The following is a 10000-nucleotide window of genomic DNA, read 5'->3' as shown; positions in this document are numbered from 1 at the left end:
ATATCAGCACAAAAATATTGTATAGGTCCAACTTAAAACATCCCTGTATAAGAACCGTTTACTCAAAAAACACCGGCCAACCCTGTTCTTGTTGTAAGTCGACCACATGGCCCCAACACTTTACATTCAGGTTTGCAAATAAAGATCGAAGCAGATAAGCTGCACGTACAACCAACTCTAGGATTCAATGACTCACCTTTTCCACAGCTAGAACAGAAATTGGCATTTTCAGAAGCTTGCAAACCATAAAAAGAACAAAACATGGCTAACAAATTATATGGCGGCAAATCGAGCAAAACTTCGTAACTTGAGCACGTTTAGGCGACACCTTACCGCTGACCGGAGCACATGAAGATTTCAATTTGGTGAGGACAGAGCTGAAAAACGACTGCGCAAGTCACTGATCCGCGACACGAAACGCAGGCTCAAGGGCGCGCTCATTCAAAAAGACTATTTGTTCGCCGGAAAATGACAGCCGTTGATTAAATTAAAAAAATAAGGTCGCTGTTTGAAAGATAAGGATTTTGTTACAATTTTTGACGAGTTTTGATGTTCCTCCAAAAATTGAAGTGGTGTAGAAATTGTGTAAAAATTGTTTTCGCGCGGTAAACGCACCTTTCGTGTGACTATACGGTGAATGGAGGTAAGCGCTGCAATGCTTACTTTTTTGACAGTGTTGGCTTTTGTCGCAAGTTTCTCGTACGGTTTTTGCAAGTTGTTGGTTTACTGAGAGGACCAGAAATTCCCATAAACCCTGTTTTGGCGATGTTTGGCCGGTGGAGTTGGTGAGAGCTTCGAACTTATCGGTGGAGACTACTTCGCCAAGTGGTTGCGATACAGGACAATGCCTCTTTGTCTGTGTTGGTAAAGACACATTAAAAAACCTTATGGCGTTCCAGATACTCTCTATAATATTCTGATCAACAAAGGAAGAGAACTTGTGAATTATAGACCGGGTGGTGAATGGTGACACGCTTACAAAAGATATTTTGGCAAGCAAGCTGAAAGTGATATTAAAATGGAGTATGCAAAGATATGTAAGAGTATGTAAGGATTTATAATTATCATGAAAGCAAAATACATCTTTCGCTCTTTACACAGCATATTTTGTTAAATTTATAGAAGAGCGATCGATAAAAGCCGGCCCCAACAGAAACTCAGATAAATCGGTGAAAAGATTATACACTGTATGATATACAGAGAGCAGGCAAAAAAGTGCTTCACCCTGGAAAGATAAAGCCCACTTAATGACATTAAACAGCTCAGAGAAAATTAATTTGCCCCTTGATTTGCTTGCCTTTTAAAATAAAAATTCATCAGATCCTAACCTGATCAAGAGACGTCACTAATGGTTTTTTTTTTCAGAAAGTAAATCCTTTTTTTTCCATATTTAACAATTGACAAGAAACTACAAAAATTTTTCAAGGATCAGTTCAGACAACACAGTGCATAAATTATTGCAAAACTGATCTAACCTTTCAAGAGACATTTCGCACATGCATGCTACATTGTACTTGATGAGTTTGAACAAAATCTTTAGAGCTAGACAACTAGGAGACATCCCTGAAAGGGGCATTCCACAAAATTAATATTTTCAGCTGTATAGCAAGAAGTTCACTCTAGCATTATCTGCCGACTGACCTAGCTGGTATTATCCTAAAAAGATGATTGTATATTAAGTAGATGGAATCCAATCATCAGTATAATACACATATGCAAGGGCTATTCCATGTGGGTCCCAATGCTTAAGAAGATGTTTGTTTTGTCATTGAATGTGTTTGGAGGTGTTCTGGCATGTTAACTAAAACCATTTTCGACGTCACTACATGTATCTGAAGCATTACGGGGTTGGCAACTCATCAGATCAAAAGCATTCGCAAAGTTTGCGTGCAGGTGCAAACAACATGCATTTGTGATCTTTTTGCTTGAATATGTTGTCCCCATTTTGTTTTATAAGAACAACATTTAAAGAAGCGGCATCTTAAAGTTCTGTGCTGGTCCAAAAAGTTCATAACTGAAAAAAGGTAAAGGACTGGTATTCAGTTCTAAGAAGAAACTGAAAAGTCTGACAATGTGAAGAGTACTAAAGAAACTGCTTAAAACTCAACGGCATTGTCTGGATTTCTCAGTGACCTTATCCAGTCTTTTGTTCCACACTACCAACTTGGACAAAGTGAACTCAATAAGACTATTGTGGTTTATTGCTGAGAAAAAAAAAAAGGCTGAAGTTCTTCTCGCTCCTTTTAGAGCTAATATTTCACAAAACTGCCGCAAATGATACCAGGCGGATCCATCTCCGTAAGGACAAAAAATGAAAATGAATGTTATTGTCCATGAGATGCATATTACAATGCTACAATCTACAATATCATAATAATATTATTATTTTCCTAGACGCAGGAAACTGCATATATGGGGGCTGTGAAAATTAATACAAAAAGTCATTCTTATTACACAACCAAGACAAAGAAAACATGATGAGCTAACCATATGAACATACTATAAACCACACATAAACCAATGACCCTAAACTGTTTGCCTTAACACATGTTCTTAGATTTGAGTCTAACCATAATTTTGCCTTGGACGTTGGGTTGAACATAGATTTGCAAATAATGGCCAGTCAAGGGGGATAGCAAGATACCATCTTCCAAGTTTTGACATAGATGTTGACACCAAGTGTGTTGCATTATTACAATAATGATAAATCATTATCACAGTATTTGGAGATTGTGGAACCTAGACTACAATTAAGTCGCTCGGGTGCCACTTTCAAGCAGTATTTCCCAGTCAATAATCCTAGGATTAACAGGAAGTAGGGCCTGGACATTGCACTTTTATTTAGCAAATTGTTCTTTTCCTCATATATGGGTGTTCCATTAATTAACAGGCCAACAGTCTCCCGAACATGGGTGTATCAGTTGATTGCACATGGTATTTTGGTGGGCAGGTATTTATGATTCTGTAATCAAGCCTCACTATGGCAATACACAATGTTATTGATCACACTACTGTGCAACTAGAACTTCTTCTGAGTGTAATCTCAGAGGCCAGTCTTGCAACCAATTTACTTTTTCATTGAAGACAATATTCAACTTCAATATTTACTACGTAGTCCTGGCCAGTACTTGTGTTAATTCCAACTTCACAAGTTGGCAAGGTGTTTTCTTTTAGACAGCTGCCTTTATGGGGGCAGTCAGGAGGTTAAGTGGCTATTGCAGAGTAGCAGCACTCTAAATGAACTGCTGCCTTGGTTCAAGGAGGAGGTTGACAACTTTCAAATAATGCTCTTAGAATATGTTACGTTTAATTAACGCATTGTAAATATGATTGATTGTAAAGATGATTTCAGAAAACCCTGCCCAAATTATCTTGTTGATGAAAACTGTAGAGATTGCATGGGCAATACCCTAGTGTGCAAACATAACCAAACGTTGTGAACACTTCATGCTTCAAAAACAAATATGGAACACTCACCGTAGCCTCCGTTAGTTTCTGCAGCGCATATTCCCAAACAATTTAACTGGGTTTGGATCTCATGGCCCAAAAATTCCACACAAATATGTTACACAGATCTGATGTGTCTCCTTAAATTAAATCACCATGATCTCACTTCCAAAATTCACACCGTCAAGAGTTATAAAGTGACACAGGCAGAAGACGAGATCAAACGATCGAAATGCACACTTTGCGTTCATTTGCACGATTTGTGCACCTATCTGGCGCATACGCAGTCGTTTTTCAGCTCTGTCTTTGGTGAGTGTTTTGAATTCGGTGTCGGTGTGAGTGATTTGATTTCGGTGTGAGTGACTTGAATTCGGTGTCGGTGTGAGTGACTTGAATTCGGTGTCGGTGTCGGTGTGAGTGATTTGAATTCAGTGTGAGTGATTTGAATTCGGTGTGAGTGATTTGAATTCGGTGTGAGTACCGGATTTGAATTCGGTGTGCACTTGTGGGCCACCGTACAAAAAGGATTGAAGGCACTAGAATGTACCTCAAATGGTTCATGCTTCTTTTCTTCTGTTGCCCACCAGTTATACAATGATCCTTCCTATCACATGAATGTGCGTGCTGCTGGAGTTGAATCCATCAGAAACAACCGTCAAAGATTTATTGGACCCATTACAGAGCAATTGTGCGTTTGTTGTCACAGCAACATACATGGTGTGATGCACTTATTGTGCAAGCAGTTTGCAATGTATTACAGTGCGACGCGCCTTACCGTGGCCACCTAACAAAGTTTTTTAAAACTTATACGCCAATCAGGGTGTGAGAATTTGATTCACAGTCACCCCTCCTAGCAAAGTTCTCACGTTTGTAAATTTAACACCGTTGAATGGGTTGTTAAGTTGACGTTTTTATGCGTAGTTGTCAAATGTAAAAGTTTGTTGGGTGGCCACGGTAAGGCGCGTTGCACTGTAAATGTTTCTATACGTATAAATGAATCCATTGAGGGGTGGGCACCAGTCACTGTTATCAGTCCTATAAGCAGGCAACAGGGAACTACTGTGAACACTGGACATCTAGATGGAAGACACTACGTTTCAGCATTTCAGTTAGATTATTATAATGACAGTATTTCAGGTTATGAAATCAGTGGTGTTACCAATGTCAACAATAATTATTCAGAGCCTGGTAATAATCGATTAATTAATGACGGCCAAAAATGATGTGAGTGTCAGTAATATTTTCTGCAAAGCAGTGGCAAAAAAGAGCTTATATGAGAGAATCTATCAAGCGGAAGAGACAAAATCACTTGAAGAGTTCAGGGAAAAGAAAAACAATGCAAAACGCCAAAACAGATCTGAAAATATTAAAGCAGCAAGGGAATAGGAAAAGAAACGCAATCCAGAACATATCAGAGACCTAAACAGAAAAGCATAAAACCATTTAAGGAAAGCTATCCAGAGCTTAAGGCTAAACCAAACTGAAATTTGTCAAGATCAAGACTCTATTAGACATTCCATGTCAAAAGTGATTCAGTCTTTTTCGTGATAAGATAACACATGGCCCTGAATATAATGCACTAGCTGTGATCAGTTATGGTTCAGATCATCTGTTTCTGAGTGTAACAGTATCAAATATAATGATAAATATTCGCAAGGTTTGTTGGAGGAATGTATAACTGGCACAAAAAGTGTTAATATTACTGAATGGATCTGTTCTACTTGCTAAACCTGATGACATTAACAATATGACCTGGCAACAAAAATCAGACCTTATTCAAAATTACCCTGTCATCTGTGCAACGAACTTTGAACACATGGTACAGCTCTTTATAGAGGATGTGTTAACGAGTAATCTTATGCCTATTGGAGAAAAGGTATACTTGTTTCACAGGGTTGAATTCTAGCAAAGGGGATTACCTCATATACAAGCATTATTTTGGGTATCTAGTTGCATATGAGAGCCCACCGTGCTGTTACACAATTATCCAGCTATCAATGCTAATGCATAAAGAAAACTTCAGCCTGCCAATTTTAAACAATCGCGGTAACTTTCATATCCACGAGTAACAACAGTGGCACTTTGATTAATACTAGTTCTTTGTTTGAAGAACATTGGCACAGACTGTAAAAACCTTTTTTACTGGGTTGCCAGTATGGCAAACCCAGTCGAAGTCTGCGTTGGTTTTATTACTGGCTTGCCGTATGGCAATCCCAGTCGGAAAATGGGTAGGTTTTTCCGTTTTATTATTTTTATTTTTTTCCTTTTTTTTCCCGTGTCGGTAAAAGTCTTGCTTGTCACTCCCCTGCTAAGTGGTGTCTTTGTGCATAGAGCCTTCTGCTCGTATTTTCATAGGATAGAGAGGGTAGTGGAAATGCGTAGATTTTTCTGGTGGACACAGTAGAATGATAAACTTAACCGGCAATGGCGTCGAAAGTCATGTAACGCGAATGGCGTTTTAGTGGATCTTTGAACAAAATATACCCTTATGAAGCTCAATAATGGCAAGTCATTTGGATACTAGGGAATTTAAGATCTACGACGGCGACGGTTGACGAAAACGTCACCTCAAAATAAAACTTGGCTCTATCATAAGTCTTTCGCGATTATTCAGTCTCGTTCGCGCCCTACAATGTGGGCGAAGTATCCTAAAAATAAATTGGTACGAGCGGTTTCAAAGTTAAAATAGAGAATAAAGGATTCTCTGTTGCCTCCTGACGTTGTCGTCAAAACTTCAAATTTGGTGATTTCACGTCGTCGTTATGCAGAGGACGGCTAAGATACTAGCTAAAATCCGTGCTGCACGTGCAGCACGATTATTTATGCTCTTTTAACTAATGATGTTATTGCTTTGTGGCATTGTCGTAGTCGTAGCCGTCGTCGTTTCTTAAATTCCCTACTGAACAAGACATGCGGTAATGGCCTTCGACAACAATCTGTCGCCCGTCGAGCCGAAATCAAAGTGAGCTGCATTTCTACCAAATGTGCTGTTATGTAGAACACTGAAACCAAATGGAAAATTCTCTGGTAACTTATGGGTTCAACAAAGACAGAGAACGAATCGAACACCTTAAGTGGATCTGTGATCAACTCTGCACAGTCTTCAGGTAAAAAAAAAATTGGAAATGTGACAGCCAAGAATTATTTGAAAGAAAGCTTGTCGTCTATTTTGTGCTTCATTATTCAAGGAAAAGGTTCTTCATGAAAACGGTTTGATCTTGAAATTTTAGTTTGTTGTAATATTGCGCATATTTGACACGATTCAGTTTTTTCTCGGCACGTAATGAAATAGGAAGGGGTTTTTGCCTCTAATAGCCTGAATAGCAAATATGGTGAAAGGGTTTGAACCTAAAGTACATGGTAATTGGGTGATTCCAGAAAATATCCATACCCTACCACGGGGGGCATGAGTATTTTAACCCCCCCTTGCCCTCGGAAATTCCAAAATGCTTATCCCCCCTTGCCCGCCGAATTCCAAAATCGCTAACCCCCTCTCTCCTCCGGAATTTTCAACTTTTGTTTCAGACCCTTTGGAATTCCTGTTCGTCTGCCTAAAACTTCAAACGAACGAGAAACTTGCACTTTTTCCATCTGCAAAAGAATTCTGTTCGCAATTTTTAGTCAGACGATCAAGCAACTCAAGTTTGTTAACGTTAGTACACCGTAGCTATTCCAAGCATTATCTTGCGAAAACAATGTTTCACATGTATATGCTTATGTTGTATTTGAAAAATAATTTTGTAAATTCAAGACAGAAATGAATCTTTTACTTTCTCAAAGAACACAAGACATACTCGTGAGTACTTTCATGACCGGTAAACAGATGTTTGTATTTTGCTTTTATATTTATAAATACATTTTTGTCTTGCAATCGCATAATCCACTCCGAATGTTGTACTTGCAAAAAACTTCAAATAATTGTCTTAATAGTGAAAGTAATCTCCTTGACTATAATCAGTAGAGACACCAAGCTGACGTAGCAAATTTCGAATTTTTTGCAGAACCACCGTAAAATGAAACAAATTTGAAAATCAAGTCTTCCTTCCGCTAGACACCACAACAGTGGGCTAGATACCTGCGCTCTATAAGGAAAACAACTGTTTGAATGCAAGTGCAATATCCTGGAAAGTTCATAATTTAGCACTGATTAGCTCTTGATTTGCAAAATGCCATCTGCAATTGCCAGTGTAAGGCAAAGCTCGTATACTTTCGCCTCCCCTTTTTTTACATCTTCACGGTAAAGAATCCCTACAGTGTCATTGTCATCATCGCGCCACTGTATTTCTCCTTCATACCATCCAGGCCTAAACATCGTTCCATCCAGCTCCTTTTCCGTCCATAAGACCATCACCTTGCTTCCAACTGAAACGCTGTCGCCTTCCTTGTTGCTAAATGATTCTTTTATTTTCTGTGGGACTTTCCGATGTCGTTGTGAACGTGGCCTCGTGGATAAAGAATCTGCCGTTTTCACCCGTTTCGCAGGTGGACCATTTTCTAAATCCTCCGAAGCCTTAGACTTTTTGCTAACGCTTATTTTGTTCACGTGCGTTTGCATTTCCTTTGAACGCAAGATCTAGGACTCTTGATGGCAAGAACAATTCTGGTAGTTCGTCCCAAGGCCCTTGGTGTAGATTTGTTCGTAATTCGAACGGTAAATAATGAAGTTTTCCAGTCTCCTGCCATGCTATGAGATCTGGTAGTGGTCTCGTTTCAAAGCGATCTAATGGTACTCCTCGCCAGTTCTCATCTTCACGGAAAATGGAAATTGAATAATGGTCTCTAGATGCAGTCCGAGCGTTTGTAAGGGTACGATAGTCCTCTGCATAGCTACCTCGAAAGTCTTCATCAACACCCCAGTTCTTGACTAGGTACTGAAAGACATTAGTTTTTTGTGGGAAATACTCTGTTTGACAGTGATGCTTCCTCTCGTCTGACAGCTGACCGAATTCCTTCAGTTCAGTTTCATCATCAAATACTAGAGAATCTCCTGATCCTCTCATGGGATAAATAGCCTTTCCCCCAAAGGTGGTTCCTTTTAAACTGGCAACAACATCTTCGGCCATGGCCTCCATGTTCTCCTTGTGTTCAGGTGAACCAGTTTCTGCGTGTTTGTGAATTTTGTGAGCGTCAAACACTCCATGTTTTGACAAGGCTCTATTCTCGATAGCATGTATTCTCTCCACAAAATTTCGTGGCGCAAACGCTCATAAGCGAGAAGTGTCTGCCCGAGATAATTGGCTTGAAGAAACTGCAGTATATCACTGTTCCCCCAGAAGATGTCTTTGGATTTGGCAGGAGTGGCGTGTTAGCAATAGCAAAAAGTTCTCCGTCCCTGAGGACATTGGATTGCCAAGAAGGCTACCTTTTTAACCAAGAGGAAATATCGCAGATTATCCACTGCAATTGCCAACTGTCAAGTTTAATAATCCCTTATGCCTTTGTTGATGACAGCACATTCACATTTATTATTGAAAAACTGGAGAACGTAACCTATATTTGCGTGTGCGAGACCAGCGTTTCACAGGCTTGCGTGAACCAAATCAAAACCAGAAAGCCGAGTTTAGAGATTTGTTGGAATGTGAATCATACACCATAACAGCAAACATTTGAACTGGAAACAGTTTCAGTATACAGTAGAGTGAGTTTTGTAATCGATCGAGTCAGTCTTTGCTGATGTTTTTGGCCTCATGTGGATTTGCGGCCCTTTATTCGTAATTTTGATTTTACAGAACTGACAATTTTTTTTCCTGATGACAAATGTATGGAAATCATAGAAACGCAGGAAAAATCAGGACCGAACTGCATTTTTCCCCTAAATACCGGTTTTAGATTTGATCAGCAAATGTTTTTAGGTTTATGCAAATATTTTTGTCGCGCTACACATAACATGCATGTACAAATAATTTAATCATGTAAAATGTATGATGGGAATTAAAAAAAAATGAATGAAAAGTAACTATTATAATTTTTTGAGGTAAACCTCTCCCCGACTCTTCCAGTTCTATTGGCAAATATACGTCCGTTTAAGGATATCAGCTCCTGGAATAAATAGTTATTTCGAGGGAAAATAACTATTTAGAACTGAATGATCAAAACACTTGCGCATAAACAGTTTTGAATTATACAGCGCATCAAAAGGCACGCTGTCGGATTTTACTACCTACATGTTGGCGTGAAAATCGGCGTGAAATACAAAATCTGTCAGGCGTCTATTTGGAAACGAGAGACTGGTGCGAGTTTTGATCGACAATCGGCGAGAAACACCGACTTGGTTATATTTTTATTAATCAGTTGACTAATTCATCAACTTTGAGGCCTCTTCGATATGGAGCTTGCTGCACAACCCATCTGCTTACGCATCTGCATGAACGCATACTTCTTCCGTGGTCGGTTCGTGCTTCATTTACAAACTGGGAATGTTACAGTCAAACCAAGTGAAGCGTACCCCTTAAGATTGCATTAATGAAGTGATTATTTGAAACTTGAACCCGCTAGTCGTTTCAAGAATGCAATAATGAATTGATTATTCGAATATTGAACTCGCTCGCTCGAT

Source organism: Montipora capricornis, chromosome 10, assembly GCF_036669925.1.
Source record: "Montipora capricornis isolate CH-2021 chromosome 10, ASM3666992v2, whole genome shotgun sequence".
NCBI classification, from domain to species: Eukaryota; Metazoa; Cnidaria; class Anthozoa; order Scleractinia; family Acroporidae; genus Montipora; species Montipora capricornis.
The sequence above is the reverse complement of the archived record's forward strand: the minus strand, read 5'-3'. Positions refer to the sequence as shown.